We start from the raw sequence: 22,050 nt of genomic DNA on the forward strand, positions 1-22,050 counted from the left end.
CATCCTCAGTTCTCCATGGTAATGTATGAACAGTTTAATGAAACTTCCCCGACAGTTCAACTTAATCAACTAGTATTTCTACAAAGCCTCTCTACTAGCAAACATCAGAAACCAAACTAATTAGCTTTCACCTCTATCCCTTCACACCCTCCGGGGGAGGTGCTAATAAGCAGTCACAAAGGCCAAATAGCAAATAGCAAGAGAAAGCCTACATACCAGTTTTTAGCAATTTTTGGTTTAACATCCTAACAACAAAATTGTTATTCATCTTTTTTATTCCTCAACACTTGCCCTCCAACTGAATTTAACCAGATCTGACCTTAAGCTGCTCCTTTTTTAAAAAGAAATTAGAAGGTGAGGGGCTCCATTAAGTTTGATACTACTCAAGCAACTTTTTCCAAACAAGGGAAGAATATGCTGTATTTAAAATTCAAAAGGAGATCTCATTTGGGATTCCTGTTCAAGTAACAAGAACCAGAGTTTTTGATAACATTTAGATAAAACTGCACTGAATTTACCTCCACCTTATTACATTTCCTGACTCCCAAAAGCTTGATGTGGCAACTGTAATTCTAAAAAAAATCAGAACTAGAGAAAAAAGGCAAGTTTACAATCAACAACAATAAAATGTATAGCTAAATAATTCTCAGCTAAATAACTCTCTAGGGGGTCGGGCATTCAAATGTTAAAAAAAATTTTTCAAAGATTTTTATTTATTTGAGAGAGAATGAGAGAGAGCACATGGGGGGGAGGGTAAGAGGGAGAAGCAGACTCCCTGCTGAGCAGGGAGCCCGATTGATTGCGGGACTCGAATGTTGAATGTTAAAATTTCAGGGAGCTAGCTTAAAATCTTGGAAAAGCAAGGCTTGCAGAAGGTAACATTCATTAAACAGCTACTATTTGCCAGACACTGCGACCCAACAAAAAAAAACAAGAATTTAAAACGTCTCCACATTGAAGGCCTCCCGGCATAAAAAAGTTTAAAATCTTCATATATGCTCTTTAAGTTTCTTTCAGACTACGCAAGCTTTTCATTCATGAATTATCAGTTGTGCTCTCTACACTTTAGTTGGTTTCCTCATACTCTGCATTTTTAGCTTTACCTTTGTTCTATCAAAGACATGTAAAAGGTTAACACATGTAAAAAGTACATATTTCAGTTCTTTTTGGAAAATCACATCAGCTGGCTTATTTTCTTCTATACATTTTACCCTACATTGTAAAATGGCATAATGTAGAAACAAACGATAACTGAACTAATTAATAACTAACAGAGACCCTTCCATACATCTTCTTCCTATGACCCAACAAACTGCAAGTGACACCCAAGGATACCACTTTCTTTCTACCCCTTCTTGTGGCCTTCAAAATTGAGTTGGTGACCTCTGGTACAGTGGGATATTTGTCTTTTCTAATTCATACTCATACTGTCTTTTTGATCTCACATTCCAGGGAATAGGAAGTACTGATCAAAGAGTCTTATTTTGTGTTATGAATTATTGCACTCAGGCAGGAGTATTTTTGCACAACTTTTAGTATGCCCAGAGGCTAATAAACATTTATAAGGATAGAAACTATAATTCAAACATACATCTTCAGAATCAACATGAAGACTCAAAAACTAGTCTGAATTTAGATTTCCAGAATGTATTTAAAGTCCTATTTTAGGAAAAGGACATGGTCCAAGTACTCATTGCACTAATACAGTAGGCAAGCCAGGTGTTTAGGCCATTTTATTAGAGACACCTGCACTGTACTCTTTCATAAAGTGATCAAAACGGGACAAAAGTTAAAATATGCTTCCTGAGACATAGAACAATTTAACCAATCAAGCCAGACACTTAATCTAAAATAGAGAAAGAGGGTGGTGAAAAGGTGCTTTAAAACTCTAAATAAACCACTCAATGACAAGATTTGTTCTGGGGCAATCCACAAAAGACCACATACTTAGCGTGTACTATTCCCTCCTTTCCAAACTCAGGGGAGATATCCTTTGGGGGTGCAGGGGAAATCAATTTTTAAAAATCTCTCTCCAGGAAGGAAGTCACTTAGTTTCTGTATCTTAACAGCCTCACCAAGAAAAAAATAACCCCATCAACTCCCCCAAGGAAGCTGACTAAATATAAGAGGAATAGGCATTACTCTTTAAACAACGGATTTTCAATAACTTGTTTTGAAAATCCAATATGGACTAGCATATTCTTTACATTTTAAAATTGCTTTTCCAGTATAACAAGGCAACTAAGCTTTACTCCACTCAATGCTAAAATACCTTCTCAAACCAGCATCACCACTCATAATGGCCCTGGGTTTACAGTTTACATAATTCTGGTTATGTCAAACAGAACAAATCTAAAACTTGTTATTCACCTTAAAATACAATTAAAATCTGTAGTCAACCCAATAAAATGAAGAGGATGTAGAGACACTGCTTACAGTGTAGCATTACTAAAGAAGGAAGAGTATTGGCAGTGTTTGAAGAAGAAAAATAAAATGGGGGTATTTTTCCCTTCTTCTCACCTTGATAAAAGCTCAAAAGTGAACTAGGCTTACTCATTTTCCAGCTTCCAGAATTTTCCTCAACAGGATAATGATAAGTCTAACAATCAAAGAATGTTCTGCAGGTTTAACCACAGAAATAACGTGTGTAGGCAGGAATAAAAAAAATCAGACAAAAATTTAACATCTCACTTTGGTAAAGCACAAAAGTCAAATACTAACGTTCTGAATAAGGCTTTCAGGAAAGATGCAGGGACACTTCTAAATACTTCATTCAACAGATTCATATAAGTGGAAGGACCAAAAGCCCTGCCTTACTCAAACTCTATCAATAATTAATTGATCACTCTCTTAACAGTCTACAGACACAAATCAAAAAGTTATTTTATATATACTTAAATGTAGTCCTCAGAAACCAACCACCTTCACTATAACACAGATGTTAAGAATCGTTGTCACATCTAACGTTTCCCTCCAAGTAGTGCCTACTTGAGAAATAAAAAGTTAACTATCTCAAATCATGAGATCACTAACAAATACAGCAAATACGGGAAAGGTCAAAGAAATTGCAATACTCTGTTGGAGAAACAAAGCAGAAATCAAAATCGAAATTCCATGACTGAGGACAGTTACCCCACATATAATACATTTTTTAAATTCCCAAGGGATGAGCATTTTTACCTTGCCTTATTTTTAGAACTACACATCACACTGTACATATCACATGACATGATGTAACTGTTAGCAAAGAAAATGGCCCAAACCATTAAAAATATACATGTTAAGAGGAAATGAATCAATGCACTTAATCACATTTCGTTTCTACTTTTTTTTAAAGATATTTGCTAACTCACTGTAGACTTTTTTAATTGGAAAAGTGGCTAGTAACCTATGTAAAACAAGAGAAAAACACACTTGATATTTTATAATATAGAAATTTACCCAATTATTGGGAAAACTGAGATGAAGAAACATAATGAAACAATTCTTCTAAACCTCAAGGATTAAAAGCAAAAATTCTCTGGATCGAAAATGCAACAGAAACATGATGAAATACCTTTAGGTGGAAAACAAATATTACTCAAAAGTATTCCCTGTTGTTGGGAGAAAAAAATAGTTTTAACTGACAATGGCTGCAGACAACTGAAAATTTCTAAATTGGTCAGGCAGTTTATTAGAAAAGGAACCAAGTATATCGTATAGAAGGGGGAGGGGAAAACACACCCACTTAAGCCTTTGTAAACAGTGGTACTTAAAAGACCCAAGAAGCTGGGAAAAATCAAAACTACAGACTATTCTAAAAAAAGCAAAACATATTCCAATGTACTACTTTACATACTTCAAAGGGCTTTAGAGACAAAGTTCAGTAACAATCTATATCATGATTATGCAAGGCAAAGATTATGTAATTTTATCATTTATTATAAATGTTCTCCTCTCAAACTAAAACAACTAAAATGTTTTGACCTCTCCAATGGGGAGAGGGCAGGTTCTTCTGGACTACAATTTAAAAATATAAACACACACCCCAAAACAAACAAAAAAACACAATGATTGCTAGCCACGTGACAAAGGAGATGGCAACACCAGGATTGTGAATGGAGGGGAGGGAGGCGAGGCAGGAGGACTAGGAAGATTTCTCGGAACTTTGGGGAGCTCGGGATTCGGGTCTCCCGACCCTTAAGGTACCCAACTCTAGCCCTACAAGTTGTATCGTTAACATTCTCAAATATAGTTTTATTAACAGATCATGAAAAATGCTCCAGTTGACCTCCAGAATAAAAGGGGGGAAAGTCAGAGGAAAGAGCAATTTAAAGTGGCGCCATCATGTCACCCCTTCTCCCCTAAGGCAATCTATAAGCAATAGTTAAGTAACGTGTTTCTCCAAAAAACCACACCGGAATCCCGACAATGGAAAACAAAAGGATTTTTAAGTAAAACATGAGAGTAAGGTTGTTTATCGGATGGAAAACAATCAAACTATTTGCTGAAGAATCAAAAGACAGCCGGAAAACAGGCCCCCCAAACTCACTTAAAAGCAAATAAATGCCTCTTCCTCTTTAGTTTTTTTTAAAAAACAAACAAACACGTCCGCCTGAGGGAGACTAGATCTGAAAACCCAAGTGACCTCAATATACAGGCAACAAAAATAATAAATACACGAAACAAATAACCATCTGACTTAACAATCAGAGTTGTGATACACACCGTGAAACGCGCAAGATGTGTGTTTCGAGTAGAGAAAGGCCTTCTGCAGTCAAGAGAAGTTCAAGGCGAGAGCCAGAGTTTGTTTGGGGTTTTTTTTACGGGAATAAACCGTGTTCGTAAGGCCGCATTTTTAAATAGAACGCCAAAGGAAAAGCTGGCGAACGAGGCGGCAGCTGGTGGGGAAGGGCCCCCGCACACCCCCGCCCTTGGGGCGACTCCCAGCCCCGGACCCGCAGCGGGGAAGCCCGGAGAGGCCATTTAAAGTTCCGGGGATTTTTCCTGCCCTGCCCTGCCTTTCTAGTTACAACTAACAAAGAGAGAGAGAAATGGGAGCCACAGGGAGAGCGAGGAGAAGGAGAAAGGGCAGCGGGAGGAGGAGGAGGAGAGGAGCAGCAGCAGCAGCACCTACCACGTGATGGAGGAGCGTTGCCCGGGCGGATTCAGCCCCACAAAATGGGCGCAGTTTGCAAACAGCCCCCGGCCGGGGCGCCGAGGGCCGGCGGCGGCAGGCGGGGGCGCGCGGCGGCGGCAGCTCCGGCCCGGGCCCGCCGCTCTCCTCCCCCCCGGCGCCCGGAGCCGCCCTGACTTTCCGGGCGGGGGGGGGCGAGGCGGAGGGGGAGGGGAAGGCGGCGGCGGCGGGGAGCGGCCGCTTTTTCTTCTCTTTCGGGCCCCTTCTCCGGCCTTCCTCGGCTCCGGCGGGGCCTGGGCACGGCCGGGGACCGCAACCCGGCCGGGAGGACTGGCGGGCGGGGGCAGAGGGTGAAGCCGCCCCCCCGCCCCGCACAAACAAGCGCCGCCGTCTGCAGCCCGAGCCCGCACCCCAGCCGCCACCCCCGCACGCCTCTTCCCGGCCGGGGAGCGCGCTCCGGCCGCCCCCCGCGCCTCCGCGGCGAGACGAGTCGGCTTCGCTACGGTGCTCTGTTCTCCCGCCGGCTCGGCGAGCGGTGGCGGCGGTGGCGGCGGCACTGGGAAAATGGCGGCCGAGCTCCTTTTCCCTCCCCCCCTTTAATCTGAAGCGGAGGGAGAATGGAGCGAGCGAGCGAGCGGGCGAGCGCCGGGGACACGGGGAGGAGGGACAGCAGCGCCTCCGCCGGCTGCGGCTGCGGCGGCGAAGGGCCGCTCCGCCCCGGCGCGCCGCCAGGGGGCGCCCGCCGCGCCGCCCCCGCGGGCCGCCAGGAGGCGCGGCCGCCGCCGCCTCAGTCATGGCTCCTCGCCGCGGCCGCTGTTCCTGCACCTCCATCTGTGGAGGCCGCAGCTCCGGGACCCAGCTGCTCCCAGACGTGCGGCGACGGCACGCGGCACTGCGGCAGGCGGGAGCGGGCCCTCGCTCCGGCCGAGGTGAGGCTAACCTGAGGCACTGACGCCGTCACATTCCCTCCGCGCTGGGGCTGGCGGGGCCGCGCGCCGGCTATGAGGGGGCAAGGCGGGCAGGCGCGGCGGAGCAAGAGGACGTGAGCGAGGAACTGTTTGCACTATGTAGTAAACAGGCTAATGCCGTCGGTGCCACACTATTCCAGGGCTAAACGCGCGCTGAATCGGGTAGGAAGCTCCCTGACCAGTGAAGCGCTTTCTGCCGCCCTTTGTCCTAGCCGACTGCCTCCGTACACTGCAGCACGCCTGGGCACTAGCCCCAGCGCAGCGCTCCGCAGCCGCCAGGGTGAGAAAAAAAAAAAAAAGGCGCACGTCGTCATTGCGCAGGCGCAGGCCAGGGCCCGCGCCGGGCCAGCCCGGGAAGGGACAGCCGGGAGCGAGAGGGGAAGTGATGGCCCACCCGCGCCGGGCCCGCTGGGAACTGTAGTTTTCGTTAAGAAGCACGCGTCTTGTTTTTGGGTGTCATGGCTTGGCAGATCCGCCAAAGCAGGCAAATGGCATTACACAATGAGTATTTATGCTTCCTGTCGCCACCAAAAGGAAGTTCACTGCTATGCTAAAAGTTTAACAAAGAACTCCATAGAGAAACCCAAATCTCACAACAAAAAGCAAACTTCCCACTTTCCTACCAGAGTTGGTTTAAAGTGGTGGCACTTTATCGTTTCTCATGCCCAGTTTGTCGGCACCGTATTTTATTCCTCTCCCAAAACAGGGCCATAAAATAATGGAACCTTTTCTAGATGAAAAAAGTTAAGCAATATAATGCAAAATGTCACACGAAGTATAATTCCACTATCCTTTAAAACCAAAGAAAAAGTTGCCAAAAGATTAATTCAGTGCTTTGAGATTTTAAAAAGGAACTCTGGGATTCATCAGAATTTACTTTAAATGACTGAACAACAACAACAAAAAATTCCAACAATTAAATCATCAAATTCAGCAAGATAGAAAGGGCATGCTCTACTGCGAAAAAGGAAGATGAGAAATGCTCAATACTGTTTTGTGGCTTACCAGAACCAATATCCGGTGGTATGCCTCACTTCTGCTAGTCAAAAAAACACCCTCAGTCCTCCACAAAGTTACAATAACTCACCAGCTCCTATAGCATCTACACCTATATTTCCATCAGTTTCCATTTGTACTCTTAAAATCACACTATCAATGATAGTCATGGTTCTCAAATATCAAAAGCAAGCAGCTAATAATGAAGTCACAAATTACACAAAGAATAAACTAATATATGTGTACATATTTGTATATACATCCAAAAGAGATGCTAGTCTTGGCTTTTTATAATCCTGGGAAAGAATTTAGTTGATTAAGAAATGTATATACATATCTCCACATAAATAGTAATTCCCAAAATATAGCAGAAGGGTGTTAAACACAGACCAATAGATGGCGAACTAGAGCCCTAATCTAAGGATTCTGAAATCTAAATGAGCAGAATGAAAAACACCAAATAAGGCAAAGCCCCTTGCAGTGTATACTTAAAAATATTACGTTTAAAGTCACCCACCCACAAAATAATCTTACTACTGATTAATAAGTAGACTGCCAACTCTTAAAACTCAACTGTCAGATTTAATTAGGCCCCCAAATAACCAAGGTTATAAAATACATTTTTTCAATGGATTAGGAGAAGGTGGAAATGCTTATTTTAAAACATGCACTTTGGGGGCGCCTGGGTGGCTCAGTCGGTTAAGCACCCGGCTTTGGCTCAGGTCACGATCCCAGCATCCTGGGATCGAGCCCCGCATGGGGCTCCCTGCTTGGTGGGGAGCCTGCTTCTCCCTCTAATGTTCCCCTTGCTTGTGCTCTCTCACCCTCTCCATCAAATAAATAAAATCTTTAAAAAAAAATAAAACCTGCATTTTGGGGAAAAATAAATTCCAACTTTCCCATTCTCTCATTGCTTCACCCAAGACTAGGAGTTCAGTGTTTATGGCATTTAAATCAGTCAACATGTTTTACATTCTTATCTCAAACCAGATGTCTTTATGCTAAGGCACCAATTTTTACAAATAAGGACATTCAAAGGTAAGCCACTACAAATGCAAAAACCTTAAGAAGAGAAATACATTTTCTTAAAATTTACCCAGAAATATAGTGGATGTCAAGGCTGATTAAACATACACACACACACACACTCACACACTCATACACACCTTACTGTTCAAATCATTGTGGTTGACTCTCAAATATCCACTTTGTCCTAATGGATTAATTTAACCCATCCTCTCTGCCAATGATTGGTTAGGAATGGGCATGAAACCCAATCCTGGCCAATGAAACATGAGTGGAAGCCCACTGGAAGGCCTGCAAGAGAGAATTGTGAGAAAAGCTTCTTCATTCCTAAAGATCAAATGAGGAGGAAACAGTTCCCTCTTCTTCAGACTGCTAAACATGACACCTCAAAATGCTACAGTCCCCCTAGAGCAAGCCTAAAGATGCCACCAACATCATCAAAGGGAGCAGAATGGAGAGCTGGCAGGCACCTTTGTCCTTGGTGACACCATGAAGCCATTACATCAAATAATCCTGACATCTGCAAGACTTTTGGACTTCCAGCTACATGAGAACAATGTAACAACAAACATTTCTTTATTGTTTCAGCCAATTTGAGTTAGCTTTTCTATACCTAAAGTCAAAAAAAAATTCTAATTAATTTCTCATATTTTAGAATATCTGTATTGATTATTCATATTATCAGACTATATAAAACCTTATTTATTCTTCAGCAAAGTCCTTCCCTTCTATACACAACTCTGTATCCATCCATGTCTTTATCTATATGTTCTTTCTGCCTAGAAAAAGAGGACCATCCCTCCTCACAATTATTCTTTGTTCATTCCTCTCCCCCAATATACTGCCACTTATTTTTCCTTCAAGATATGTTCCACCAGACCACTATTATCATTTACATACTTAACAGTAATATAGATAACTGGCAATATATTACCCTGATCTTGATTAAATGCTTTCTGTAATTCCTTTGAGATTGTTTTCATATATCAATCTTACTTCTGAAGCCTGCCTGAAAGCCCTAAAAGGCAGGAACTATGGCTCAGACTTATAACTCTCACCTGTACAATAAACATATTCCAAGAAGACACTCTCTAATAACTTCCCCACCATTTATCTCTTTAACAAGCCAGATACTCTTAAGCAGAATGTTCTATCACAAATTCAGTACTTTATATGTCCAAACTAATCTCAAAATGACAAGGGATTATTTTGTTTTGCACTTAAAAATATATATATTAACTCAGGGGGTGCCTGGGTGGTATAGTTGGTTAAGTGTCTGACTCTTGGTTATGGCTAAGATCGTGATCTCAAGGTCGTCAGATCGAGCCCCCCTTAGAGTTCAGGGCAGATTCTGCTTGAGATTCTCTCTCCATCTCCCTTTGCCCCTCCCACTTGTGCTCCTGCTCTCTCTAAAATAAATAAATAAATCTTTATATATATAAAAAACTCAGGAGAGAACGTCCTAAACCATTTAGTTTCAAACAAATAGGGTCCCAGTTTCTGTTATTTATCATTGCATCATTAAATCCCCAGGACCTAGTCCACAGTTTTGCAGAAGGAGGCACTTTGTAAGAATTTGCTGGAAAAAAAAAGAATAAAAGGTATAGTGTGGTAACTAAGAGCATAGGATGCAGGGGTAGCCCTAGATTTTATCTCCCTCCATGAATTATCAGCTGTGTTACTCTGGGCAAAGTATTAACCTATAAGCCCCAGTTTCTGCTCTGGAAAAAGGAGATTGTAGTGCCTACTTCATAAATTTAACTATGAAAGCTATTTTCCAAAGTTAATAATTGAGAAGGTTAAAATACGAGATAAGGTCAGCACCTCTTCCCTAATTCAAACTTCAAATTCCTATCTACTCTGGCAAACAATGTTTTCATTCATAAACTCAGATAACACTACCAATAAAAATACTTTGAGCTCCCTAAAAACATATTCTAATTCTGAAAAAGATTATTTACATTTATAAACTAAAGCCACATAAAAAGATAAAATGCATTCATTCAACAAAAATTTAGTGAGTACCTATTAAGCTCAAGACCCTGTTCCAGATATCACAGAAATGAATGCATCAATCTATTTAAGACAACATTAAATTATATCATGAAAGAAACATCTTTAAAACTGAAATCGGTGCATGCTCTCATGTTAATATTTCACCAGCTAAATATTAAGTAGAAAGCCAGAATGAACTGAGCCAATGGTAAGAAATTTAAATAAAAGAATTTTGGATGTAGAAGGAATATGGAGGGTCATCTAGTGAAACTTCCAAATTTTATTAACGCAAAAATGAGATGAGGCCAAGAGAGAACAGTTAGGATTCTGCCCTAAGCTCTACAGCAGAAGGACACGCTGAGATCAGAGGTCAGTCTCCAATTCTCACTTTCCCCCTTCCATCACCTGCCTTTCAGAGTTCCAGCCTCTCAACAGAAACAGGCTACTCACTTGGTAAGAACTACAAGCGCGATAAAAAGTATTAAACCCAAACAATACTACCTATTTCACAGTTCCACAAGTATCAAGATTTAGCCAAATATAAGTAAAAGAAAATCCTCACCATGATTACAATGACTATATGGAGGTCTCGACTGATTCCAAATATATTTTTTTTTTAAGATTTTATTTATTTGACAGAGTAAGAGAGCACAAGCAGGGGGAACAGTAGAGGGAGAGGGAGAAGCAGACTCCCCATCGAGCAGGGAGCCCGATGCGGGAGCTCGATCCCAGGACCATCATGACCTGAGCCAAAGGCAGATGCTTAACCATCTGAGCCACCCAGGTGCCCCCCAAATATATATTCTTTTTTTTTTTTTTAGATTTTATTTATTTATATGACAGAGACACAGCAAGCGAGGAAACACAAGCAGGGGGAGTGGGAGAGGGAGAAGCAGTCTTCCCGCCGAGCAGGGAGCCTGATCCGGGGCTTGATCCCAGGACCCTGGGATCATGACCTGAGCCGAAGGCAGACGCTTAACGACTGAGCGACCCAGGCACCCCCCAAATACATATTCTTATGTACTCAGTCCAGTAGCAAACTTTCAGTAAGATTAAACAACTTAAGGCATGTAAAAAACTTTTGTAAATGGCAAAGTATTATAAGAAAGCATGGCATTCCTTAGTTTCAATCCCACCTAAAAACAAGATAATTTTCTTCTTCAAACTAGAGATAGACTCCCAAATTTACATAAAGTTGTTACCTTATCATTTCACCTTGAGAAGAAAAACTAATCTTAGGCAGCCTCGTGTTTTAACTGTGTTAATAATAAAGAACAATAACTAAAGTTACACGTTAACTCTGAAAGCACTCCTGAATCAAGAAGTACTTTATTTTGGGATAATTCAGGAGATAGCACTAAAATTCAACTGAATACAACCAGTTAAAGAAACAGGTCAGGTTCTTTCAGGCCATCCGCTACATTAGGATCTAATATCCAAGACTGACGGTTTTCACTTCCGTGGTACCAGATTGCAAAGTAGCAACATAAGCACTAACTTCTAATGCATGCAGTTTAACAAGGACTTGGATATTTTAATAAAGTTTCTCAAGCTGCTAAACAAAAAAATACACTGATTATTAAGGTGGATTTTAATTAATTCTACTGCTTTAAATTTTAGTATAGAACATTTAAAAATTCTCAAAAAATTAGAATTAACCAAAAAAGTTAATTGACCAAACATTAACAGGAGTGCTCCAATATACTGATTTTGCAGATGAGGCAATGTCAAATGAAGCAATCTGCCTAGGGCCTAAACACTGTTTCAGATAATAAACTTGAATGTCAGAATTTGCCCAAAATCTGCCAAGAACCTGCCTGGCTTCTTTTCCAAATGAAACATAAAGGTAAACATGCAGAAGAACTTCAAGGCAGCAGCCATGAGCAGCCAACTTGTAGAGGGCCTGATGAAGAAAGTCAGAGGTAAAAAAAAATGTTCAAAGAGAAAAGGAGGCAACAGGTGGACTATGCAAATGTCATTTAAAAAAAAATTAAGTCAATTGCTAAGTCCAAAGTTAAGGTGCAACTTCTAAAATCTCACTCTGATGGCACAGCAAACCTAGGGATTTTGGAGACAGCACACCTGTTTCCTCCCGTGGAGAAGCACACCATTCTCAGAAAGAAACATTCCCATTTAATTCACTAATTCCTGGATTCTTGCACTGGGTTTTCATGTACACTCTGGAGCACAGAGCTATATGAACCGGGGAGTAACTGAAGTCAACAAATAATCAGGAGACACACCTTTTTGGAGTGTCAAGTCAATCAAAGACTGTAGTAAAATCGCATGCACTTGTTAAACACAAGTATATTACAGAGCAAAAATGCAAAATTCTCATTTTTTTTCAAGATAGAGGAGTCTTGGGGTGCCTGGATGGCTCAGTCGTTAAGCGCCTGCCTTCCCTTCCGCTCAGGTCATGATCCCAGGGTCCTGGGATCAAGCCCCGCATCGGGCTCCCTGCTCAGCGGGAAGACTGCTTCTCCCTCCCCCACTCCTGCTCGTGTTCCTGCTCTTGTTATCTCTCTGTCAAATAAATTAAATCTTAAAAAAAAAAAAAAAGAGGAGTCTTCAGGAAATGTCCTTTTTGTGACAAGTTGCTCTGGACAACCCCAGACTGAGAGTACTTTTTTTAAAGATTTTATTTATTTGACAGAGAGAGAGGGGGCAAGAGAGGGAACACAAGCAGGGGGAGTGGGAGAGGGAGAAGCAGGCTTCCCGCTGAGCAAGGAGTCCGATGTGGGGCTTGATCCCAGGACCCTGGGATCATGACCTGAGCCGAAGGCAGACGCTTACGACTGAGCCACCCAGGGGCCCAGACTGAGAGTACTTTAAAGGAAAAGTTGGAAAAACACTGCTTTAGAACATTTATTGATAAATATGCAATGCCCCCAAAATCCTGAATATAATCCCTCTATACAGATAATGAAACTTGCAAAGATCTAATGTAAAAATTGTTGTGGATACAATATTATAAATGAGATCATAAGCTACTAAGAACATGACTAGAATTCAGGAAATGCTGAAGTCCCTATCTTATCTCTGTCACTCATTTACTAAGAAATCATACATAATTTCCTTAACAACAACCTTTTCTCATTTCTGAATTAGACAAAAAGAATACAATAGTATTTTCAGCCATATTCCAAATTAATTCCCACAATCAAATTTAGACAAATTTATCTAAGAAAACTTGTCCCAAATGAACTTTAACTAGCAGAACAAAAATAAAAAAAAATTTTTTTTTAACTGCTAAATGAAACTATATCTTCTGTGATATAAAAAAGAAAAATACTTTCTGTGTAGAGGAGGGGACAAAACTCACATTTCTTATTATATCTATACTGGCAATATCAAAATATGATCCTGCTGGTAATATTTAGGCTAAGTCATTAAATTTTTATAATATGACAACAGTAATATTAATATTCCTGCCTTGAATGACCTTCTTTGATTTTCAGTAAAACTGGATATCCCCTTAAAGCCCTAACATTCTTTCCTGTTCATTCATAAACATTTATTGAGGTCCTAGCAGATGCTAATCACTGTAGTACGTGCTAGAAGAAACTACCCTGAGTCACCCTCATAAGTTATGTGGCAGCCAAGAAAAATCCCTTCTATTCACTGACATTTTAAATGGTTAAAAATTCAAAGCTAAGAAGTAATGAGAACAATTAGCAAAATTTTAGTGCTTTTGCTTCCAATTACACTTTCTTCTGATCCCTTTTGTGAAGCTTGCCTAAACCACTCCCAAGAATGCTAAAACTGGGTATTATTTATGGCATAACTAGAATGAGGTAACAATGCAATTACCCCAAAATAAAACCAAGGTTAAGGAAACCAAGTAAGAGGTGAAGATCTAAAGTACTGGACTTAGAACCTCTACCCTGAATATCTAGGATAGGCAGAATTCTAGAAAAGGAAAATTTGTGACCTAATCCAATTGTATTTAATTCTGCATCCCTCCTTTCACTCTCAAATATTTTCTGTTGCACTGGGGGGGAAGCTTTTAGGTTTCTTCTGACTGCCACAAATTCAATAGCACATCATTTCTTAAACATTAGTTATATTAACTATTCATTCAGTAATTAAGCAATTAGAATTTACTACTGCTAAACGAATGTCCAAAGTTAAACCACAACTATTTCAAGATGAAGTCAAGAACATATCTCAATTCATATGATAATACTGTTATTACCCTAATACCTAAACCAGACAAAGATATTTCAATAAAAAACAAAACATACAGACCAATATCCCTTATGGATATAGACATAAAAATCCTCAACAAAAAACTAGCAAATGAATCCAGCAACATATAAATAGGGCAGTACACCTTTGCCAAGTATGACTAATCTTAGGAATTCAAGGTTGGTTTAATATGTGAAAGTCAATAAATGCAATACATTATACTAATAAAGAATTAAAACCACATGACTACTCAGTTGATGCAGAAAAAGCATTTGATGAAGTCCAATATACCCTTGCATGATAAAAACACACAAGAAACCAGGAACTGAAGAAAACTTCAACCTAACAAAAGGTATCTACAAAAAAACCACAGCTAACATCATAGTGAATGGAGAAAGACCGAATACTTTCTAAGATCAAGAACAAAACAAGGATGTCTGCTCTCACCACTTCTATTCAACATTGTACTGGAGATTCTAGCCAGGGCAATTAGGCAAGAAAAAGAAATAAAAAGCATTCAGTTTACAAAGGAAAAAGTAAAACTAATCTATTTCTACATACCATAATGCTGTATATAAAAAATCCTTAAGGAACCCACAAATAAACTATTAGAACTAAAAAAACAAGTCCATCAGGGTGCCTGGGTGGCTCAGTTGGTTAAGCAACTGCCTTCGGCTCAGGTCATGATCCCAGAGTCCTGGGATTGAGTCCCACATCGGGCTCCCAGCTCAGCAGGGAGCCTGCTTCTCCCTCTGACCTTCTCCCCTCTCATGCTGTTTCTCTCTCTCTCTCTCTCTCTCTCTCTCAAATAAATAAATAAAATCTTTAAAAAAATAAAAAAACAAGTCCATCAATATACAAGATCACTATACAAACATCAATTATATTTCAATACACTAACAATGAACATTTTCATTTCTGAAAATGAAAATTATATTTCAATACACTAACAATGAACAATCTGAAAATGAAATTAAAAACAATTCCACCTATACCAGCATCAAAAAGAATAAAATACTTAGAAATAAATTTAACAGAAGTATAAAATTTATACTCTGAAAACTACAAAAACTATGAAAAGAATTTAAAGAAGTCCTAAGAAAGACATCCCATGTTCATGGATTGGAAGACCTAACATTGTTAAGATGGCAATTCCCCCCTAAATTAATGTAGAGATTCAATTTAATCCCAGAACAATCTTGAAAAGGAAGAATGAAGTTGGAGGACTCACACTAACTAAAAGCCATAGAAATCAAGAAAGTGTGGTACTGGCATAAGGACAAACATATAGATCAATAAAATATAGGTGAGAGTCCAGAAACAAGACCTCACATTTACAGTCAACTGATTTTTTCTTTTTCTTTTTTCTTTTTTAAAATTTTATTTATTCATTTGACAGAGAGAGAGAGAGCACAAGCAGGGGGAGTGGCAGGCAGAGAAAGAGCAGGCCCCCTGCTAAGCAGGAAGCAGGGCTTGATCCCAGGACTCTGGGATCACAACCCGAGCCAAAGGCAGACGCTTAACTGACTGAGCCACCCAGGCGCCCTACAGTCAACTGATTTTTGACAAGGGTGCCACAATAATTCAAGAGGGGATAGAGGGATAGTCTTTTCAGTAAACAGTATGAGGACAACTGGATATTGTGCAATAATATGCAATATGCAATAAAATCAAGTTGGACCCCTATCTCACACCTTACACAAAAATTAACTCAAAATGAATCACAGACCAAAATGTAAGAGCTAAAATCATAAAATTCTTAGAAGAAAACAAGAGTAAAATCTTCATTATACTGGGTTAGGCAATGGTTTTTAGATACAGCACCAAAGTACAAGTAACAAGAAAAAACATGTAGGTTCGACTTCATGAGAATTATGAATTTTGTGCATTAAAGTACCCCCATCAAGAGGCACCTGGGTGGCTCAGTCGGCTAAGCATCCAACTCTTGATTTCAGCTCAGGTCATGATCTCAGGGTTGTGAGATCAAGCCCCGTGAGATCAAGCTCCCACTAAGTACAGAGCCTACTTGAGATTCTGTCTCTCCATCTCCCCCTGCCCCTCTACCTGCTCGCATGCTCTCTCTCTAAAAATAAATAAATAAATGGGATATTTTTAAAAAAATAAAGGACCTCATCAAGAAAGTGAAAACATAACCTACAGAATGGGAGAAAATATTTGAAAATCATATGTGACAAAGTCATAAGTCCTTTGTCTTATAACTCTTATAACTCGATAATAAAAAGACAATCCAGTTTAAAAAATGGGCAAAACTTTTGACAGAAAAATCTTCTCCAGAGATATACAAATAGCTAATAAGCACATGTAAACATCTCATCATCATTAGTCATCAGGAAAATGAATTCAAAGCCACAGGGAGATGCACAAACAATGAATCATGGAACACTACATCAAAAACTAATGATGTAATGTATGGTGATTAACATAACAATAAAAAATGAAAAAAAAAAAGCCACAGGGAGACACTACTTCACATCTACTAGCATGACTATAATCAAAATGATGGATGGTTAAAAGTATTGACAAGGATGTGGAGAGACTGAACGCTCATACATTGCGGGTGTGAATTTAAGGGGTGTACCTACCTTGGAAAACAGTTTGGTGGTTCCTCAAAAAGTTAAACAGAGGGGCGCCTGTTGGTTAAGCAACTGCCTTCGGCTCAGGTCATGATCCTGGGGTCCCGGGATCGAGTCCCGCATCAGGCTCCCTGCTCAGCAGGGAGTCTGCTTCTCCCTCTGACCCTCCCCCCTCTCATGCTCTATCTCATTCTCTCTCTCAAATAAATAAATAAAAATCTTTAAAAAAATATTATTAAAAAGTTAAACAGAGTTACCATATAACCCAGTAATTCTACCCCTAGGTATATACTCAAAAGAACTGAAAAGAGGTGTCCAAACAAAAACTTATACAAGAATATTTATAGCAGCATTATTCATAATAGCCAAAAGATAGTAACAACCCAAAGGTCCACCAATTGATGAACAGATAAGCAAAATGGGGCATATTTATACAATGAAATATTATTTGACCATAAAAAGGAATGAAGTACTGATCTATGCTACAACATGAAAACATGCTAAGTAAAAGAAGCCAGTCACAAAAGAGCACATATTGTATAATTTTATTTATATGCATGTCCAGCATAGGCAAATTACAGACACAGAAAGATTAGTGATTGTAGGGGATTGGGGGACAAAAGGGAATAGGGAGTGACTGCTAACAGATATGGGGTTTCTTTATGGGGTGTTGAAAAACGTTCTAAAATTAGATTTTGGTGACAGATGCACAACCGTGTCAATAACACTAAAAGAAAACAGTTGTACGTTTTAAATGGGTAAATTTTACATGTGAAATGTATTTCAATAAAGCTGTAAAAAAAATGGATGGAGCCAAAATAATACTTAATTTCTAAACAATTTCACTTTCAAAAACAAAAAATGTTGAACCACTTGCAAAAATCTCAAAAAAAGGCAAGCCATAATTCCTTTATTTCCCCTTAAGAGATTACCTCAGAGCACTAATCTGCCTTCATGTAACACTTGCAAACTCATTACCAGCAATATACATAAGCAAAAACTGAGGTTCCCATCAAACTCAACTTACTCTAATTAACTCTATATGAGAATGAAATGAGGAAGACCCAACACGTCAGCAATACAAACAGTTACCTATAGATATATGCAAACTAGAACATCAGTGAGGGAAGAGTTTCAAGAACACAAAATCCTATTACTGGAAAGGTTATCTTCAATGAGATAGGACTGGAATGTATTACTATTTTATTTTTTTTTAAAGATTTTATTTATTTTTTGACAGAAAGAAAGACAGCGAGAGGGAACACAAGCAGGAGGAGAGGGAGAGGGAGAAGCAGGCTTCCCGCTGAGCAGGGAGCCCGATGCGGGGCTCAATCCCGGAACCCTGGGATCATGACCTGAGCCGAAGGCCAACGCTTAACAACTGAGCCACCCAGGCGCCCCATGTATTACTATTTTAAAAGCTTAAAGAAAAGCAACGATATTATACTCTGCCCTAAGAATTTTATAACAGATCGTTGACAAGGCTTCTATAAATGGGTAGTTCAAAGAGAAAAAATGTAGCACTGTCATCCCCAGCACTATTCAGAATATAAAGAAGGTACCCTGACCCACAGGTACAGGATCTGAGAGGTAGAGTGTGCTGAACAGAAAAGCATGCTGATCAGTCAACTCATTTCCAAGCCAGATTAATCATTTGTTTTTCTCCCCCATCAATCAACAATTTTTTTTTGCATATGATCCAATATAAATGTGTTTATCATCTAAGTCTATCCCTGTAATCATCAGACTGATAAAATTAATGCTGAACTGGCATTCAAGTTCTAGCTTTGCCACTTGGTAGCTATGTGACTTTGGGCAAATGGCAGCACCACTCTGTTTCTCCACGTAGAAAACATGTCAGGGAGCCTGACTAGTTTAAATCAAGATTTCTTTTCAACTCTAATGCTCAAGGATTCAGAAACTTGAAAACTACAACAATAACTGTAATGCGGGGTTCAACAATCTATATGTTTACCGACACAAAACTTTGGGAGGGAACTGATAAAATTTTAAGTAATACAATAATGCTTTCTCAAAAATAATTAGAACAGGGGCACTTGGGTGGCTCAATTGGTTAAACATCTGCCTTCACCTCAGGTCATGATCCCATCATGATCCCAGGATCCTGGGATCGAGTCCCAAGACCTGAGTCCTAAGTCCCGAGTCGGGCTCCTTACTCAGTGGGGAGTCTGCTTCTCTCTCTGCCCCTCCCCTCATTCGTGCTTTCTCTCTTGCTCTCTCTTAAATAAATAAAATCTTAAAAAAAAATTAGAACCTATAACATACACATATAACAAAACTTGGTTCTAAATTATAATCATAAACTGACATACATGATCCATAGGTAACAGAGATACAAAACACACCCAACCAACATTCTGTAGAGTGAGGGAAAAATAAAAATATTTATATGAATACCTTCACCTTCCTGCCTCCTCTCCTTTCTGCCCACCCCTTTCTATCCTAAACACATTCATAAAACATGTGCTTATCAAAAAAAAAAAATATATTATATGGTTACCTAATTTTAGAAAAAAAGTGTGGACTTTAGTTATAATTAAAATTGTTTAAAAAGCAAGTGAGTAATACAAAACATAGAGGTGGACTTTATAGTACCGTACTGAGTGCGAGAGATTAAGAAAGTCAGGAGCTCAACCCAAATTTTTTTAAAATGTTTAAATTTTAAATTGCTAACTAGTGTGGGGTTGGGGGAGGGGAGTGGAGGGGTTGGTGGAAGAAGGGGAAAACTTTACTCAAAATAGAACAACAAAAATGAGGAAAAACTATAAAAGACCGTAAACTGTAGCTAATCAGGAGCACTAAGACATATGTAGGCAAACAACAATTAAAACCTTATAAGAGGGGTGCCTGAGTGGTGCAGTTGGTTGAGTGCCCCATTCTTGGTTTCCACTGGGGTGGTGATCTCAGGGTCATGAGATCAAGCCCCAATTCAGGCTCCATGCTCAATGCAGAGTCTGCTTAGGACTTTCTCTCCCTCTCCCTCTGCCCGCCCCCCCCCATGCTCACACTCACTCTCTCTAGAATAAATAAATCTTTAAAAACAAAAACAAAAAACCTTGCAAGAAAATGCAAAGCCACAAAGAAGTAGTTTAAATATATATATAAAAAAATTATGCCAGGGTGCCTGGGTGGCTCAGTTGGTTAAGCGACTGCCTTCGGCTCAGGTCATGATCCTGAAGTCCCAGGATCGAGTCCCGCATCGGGCTCCCTGCTCAGCGGGGAGTCTGCTTCTCCCTCTGACCCTCCCCCCTCTCATGTGCTCTCTCTCTCTCTCTCTCTCATTCTCGCTCTCTCAAATAAATAAATAAATAAATCTTTTAAAAAAATATGCCAAATAAATACTGGATGGGTCACTTGATAAATAGGGTATAAACAGTGATAAAAGCAAGACAGCTAATAGCTGATAACTTTAATTTGCTTCAATATTTACCAAGGAAGACATGAGGAAGAAAAACCTATTTCTAAATTACTCTTTAAAGCATATAAATCACTGATAGCCAATTAAAGTCATCATTAAAAAAAAACAGATGCTTCCAAACTAATATATCAGATGTTAGTCATGGAATCCCAAAGTACTCTCTGCATTTTAAAACAAGGTGAGTATAAAATTATAAAATTGCAGGGCAGAACTTAACTGGCTGTTTTATGAGAGGAGTGACCTCCTATAAGCCCCAGAAGGATGGAATCGAGATCTGTTTCCCCTATCAACATTTATCCAGCCCCTTGCTCAACTCCTGGCATATTTAGGCACTCAATAAATATTTGCTGAACAAAAATGAACAGAAACATGCCATCAATATAACTCCCATGTACTCAAGAGAAGGGTTCTGGCTGCAAGCTTTAAATCAGCCAAAACTGGCAAATCTCTAATAGAAGTTGGGACCAGAAGACATACCAGCATGAATAACCTTCTGAGGAAAAGACATCACAGCTTCTAAAAGACCGTACCAGTCTACCCAAATAGAGATCTCTAAGAAGAAAGTAAGTATGTGAATATGATTTATGTGGGCTTTTATAAAAGTCTTGACAAGATTCTAAGTAAAAGGTTTTGTTTTTTTTTTTTTAAAAACCTAAGTGACCACAAAATTGAGAATATTTATCATAAATGGGTTGTAAGTTAGAAAATTATGGTGGGTGCCAAGGCACTTCCCCAAATGAAGAAGTATAAGCACAAGACTGATAATTAGGTAACATTTTGGAAATGCTATATTTAACATTTGAATAAATTACATTAAAAGACATATAGAAAATTCCCCATTTTGCAAATGGAATGATGAGCTTCCTGATAGTGAAATAATACAAAGCTGAAAAAATAAGGGAACTGAGAGGTGGAAAGGATTTTTAAGTGTATCAAATGAGAAACATTTGCAAAAAGTAGGGATTCATTTTCAGTTTAGAGAATACTTTGGCATGCATGAAAGTTATCTAAATACCTAAAAGATCTGTCCAGCAGAAGAGAAACTAGAGTTGCTCTAGGCAGTTCCTGTGTAGACAAAATCAGGCCCAAAGTGGAAACTGCAGAGGGGCACATTTCAACTCAACATAAGGTCAAGCTTTCTAACCATCAGACCTAACTAAGAAGGTAATTCTTACCCTGAATTAGCTCTAAGAGCCCAGTGAGCTAGAGAAAGCCAAGATACCGCAGACAGGAAAATGGCAGGTATCACAGCATGGACAAATGGAAAGTAAGGCATGTACAGGAAAAAACCCAAGTTGTACCTAAAGAATTCATGGCTTCCAGTTTAAAAAAAAAAAAAAGAATTTTTTTTTCATTAATTAAAACTTTTTTTAAAGATTTTATTTATTTTTCAACAGAGAGAGAGACAGCGAGAGAGGGAACACAAGCAGGGGGAGTGGGAGAGGAAGAAGCAGGCTTCCCGCCAAACAGGGAGCCCGACGCGGGGCTTGATCCCAGGACCCTAGAACCATGATCCGAGCCAAAGGCAGTCGCTCAACGACTGAGCCACCCAGGCGCCCCCCAAAAAAGAATTTTTGAATAATTATAGTGTTCCTCTAAAGAGACTGTGATGTTCTGTGCAAAGGTGGGGGATAGGGGGTGGTTGGAAATTCTATTGACAACAACAAGGAAAAGACTATAAATAAAATATATTTTCCTATCCTCCTAACAAATCACAATTTAGCTATA

The 22,050-nt window shown here is 39.7% G+C and overlaps 1 protein-coding gene across 7 annotated transcripts in view; it reads right to left on the bottom strand.

The window, feature by feature from the left end:
* KANSL1 (KAT8 regulatory NSL complex subunit 1) overlaps nucleotides 1–22,050 on the bottom strand; it is a 180,245-nt gene that overhangs the window by 144,355 nt on the left and 13,840 nt on the right. The window contains exon 1 of one of the 7 annotated variants that reach the window (XM_027625436.2): nucleotides 5,117–5,252. The exons of 5 other annotated variants lie outside the window; for them this stretch is intronic. The gene's annotated coding sequence lies outside the window, so the exon portion shown is untranslated. Of the gene's footprint in view, nucleotides 1–4,707; nucleotides 4,727–5,116; nucleotides 5,253–22,050 lie in introns of those variants that run through there. One more of the 7 variants, XM_027625440.2, reaches the window with a different exon arrangement.

Source organism: Zalophus californianus, chromosome 16 (genome assembly GCF_009762305.2).
Source record: "Zalophus californianus isolate mZalCal1 chromosome 16, mZalCal1.pri.v2, whole genome shotgun sequence".
In the NCBI taxonomy this organism is placed as follows: domain Eukaryota; kingdom Metazoa; phylum Chordata; class Mammalia; order Carnivora; family Otariidae; genus Zalophus; species Zalophus californianus.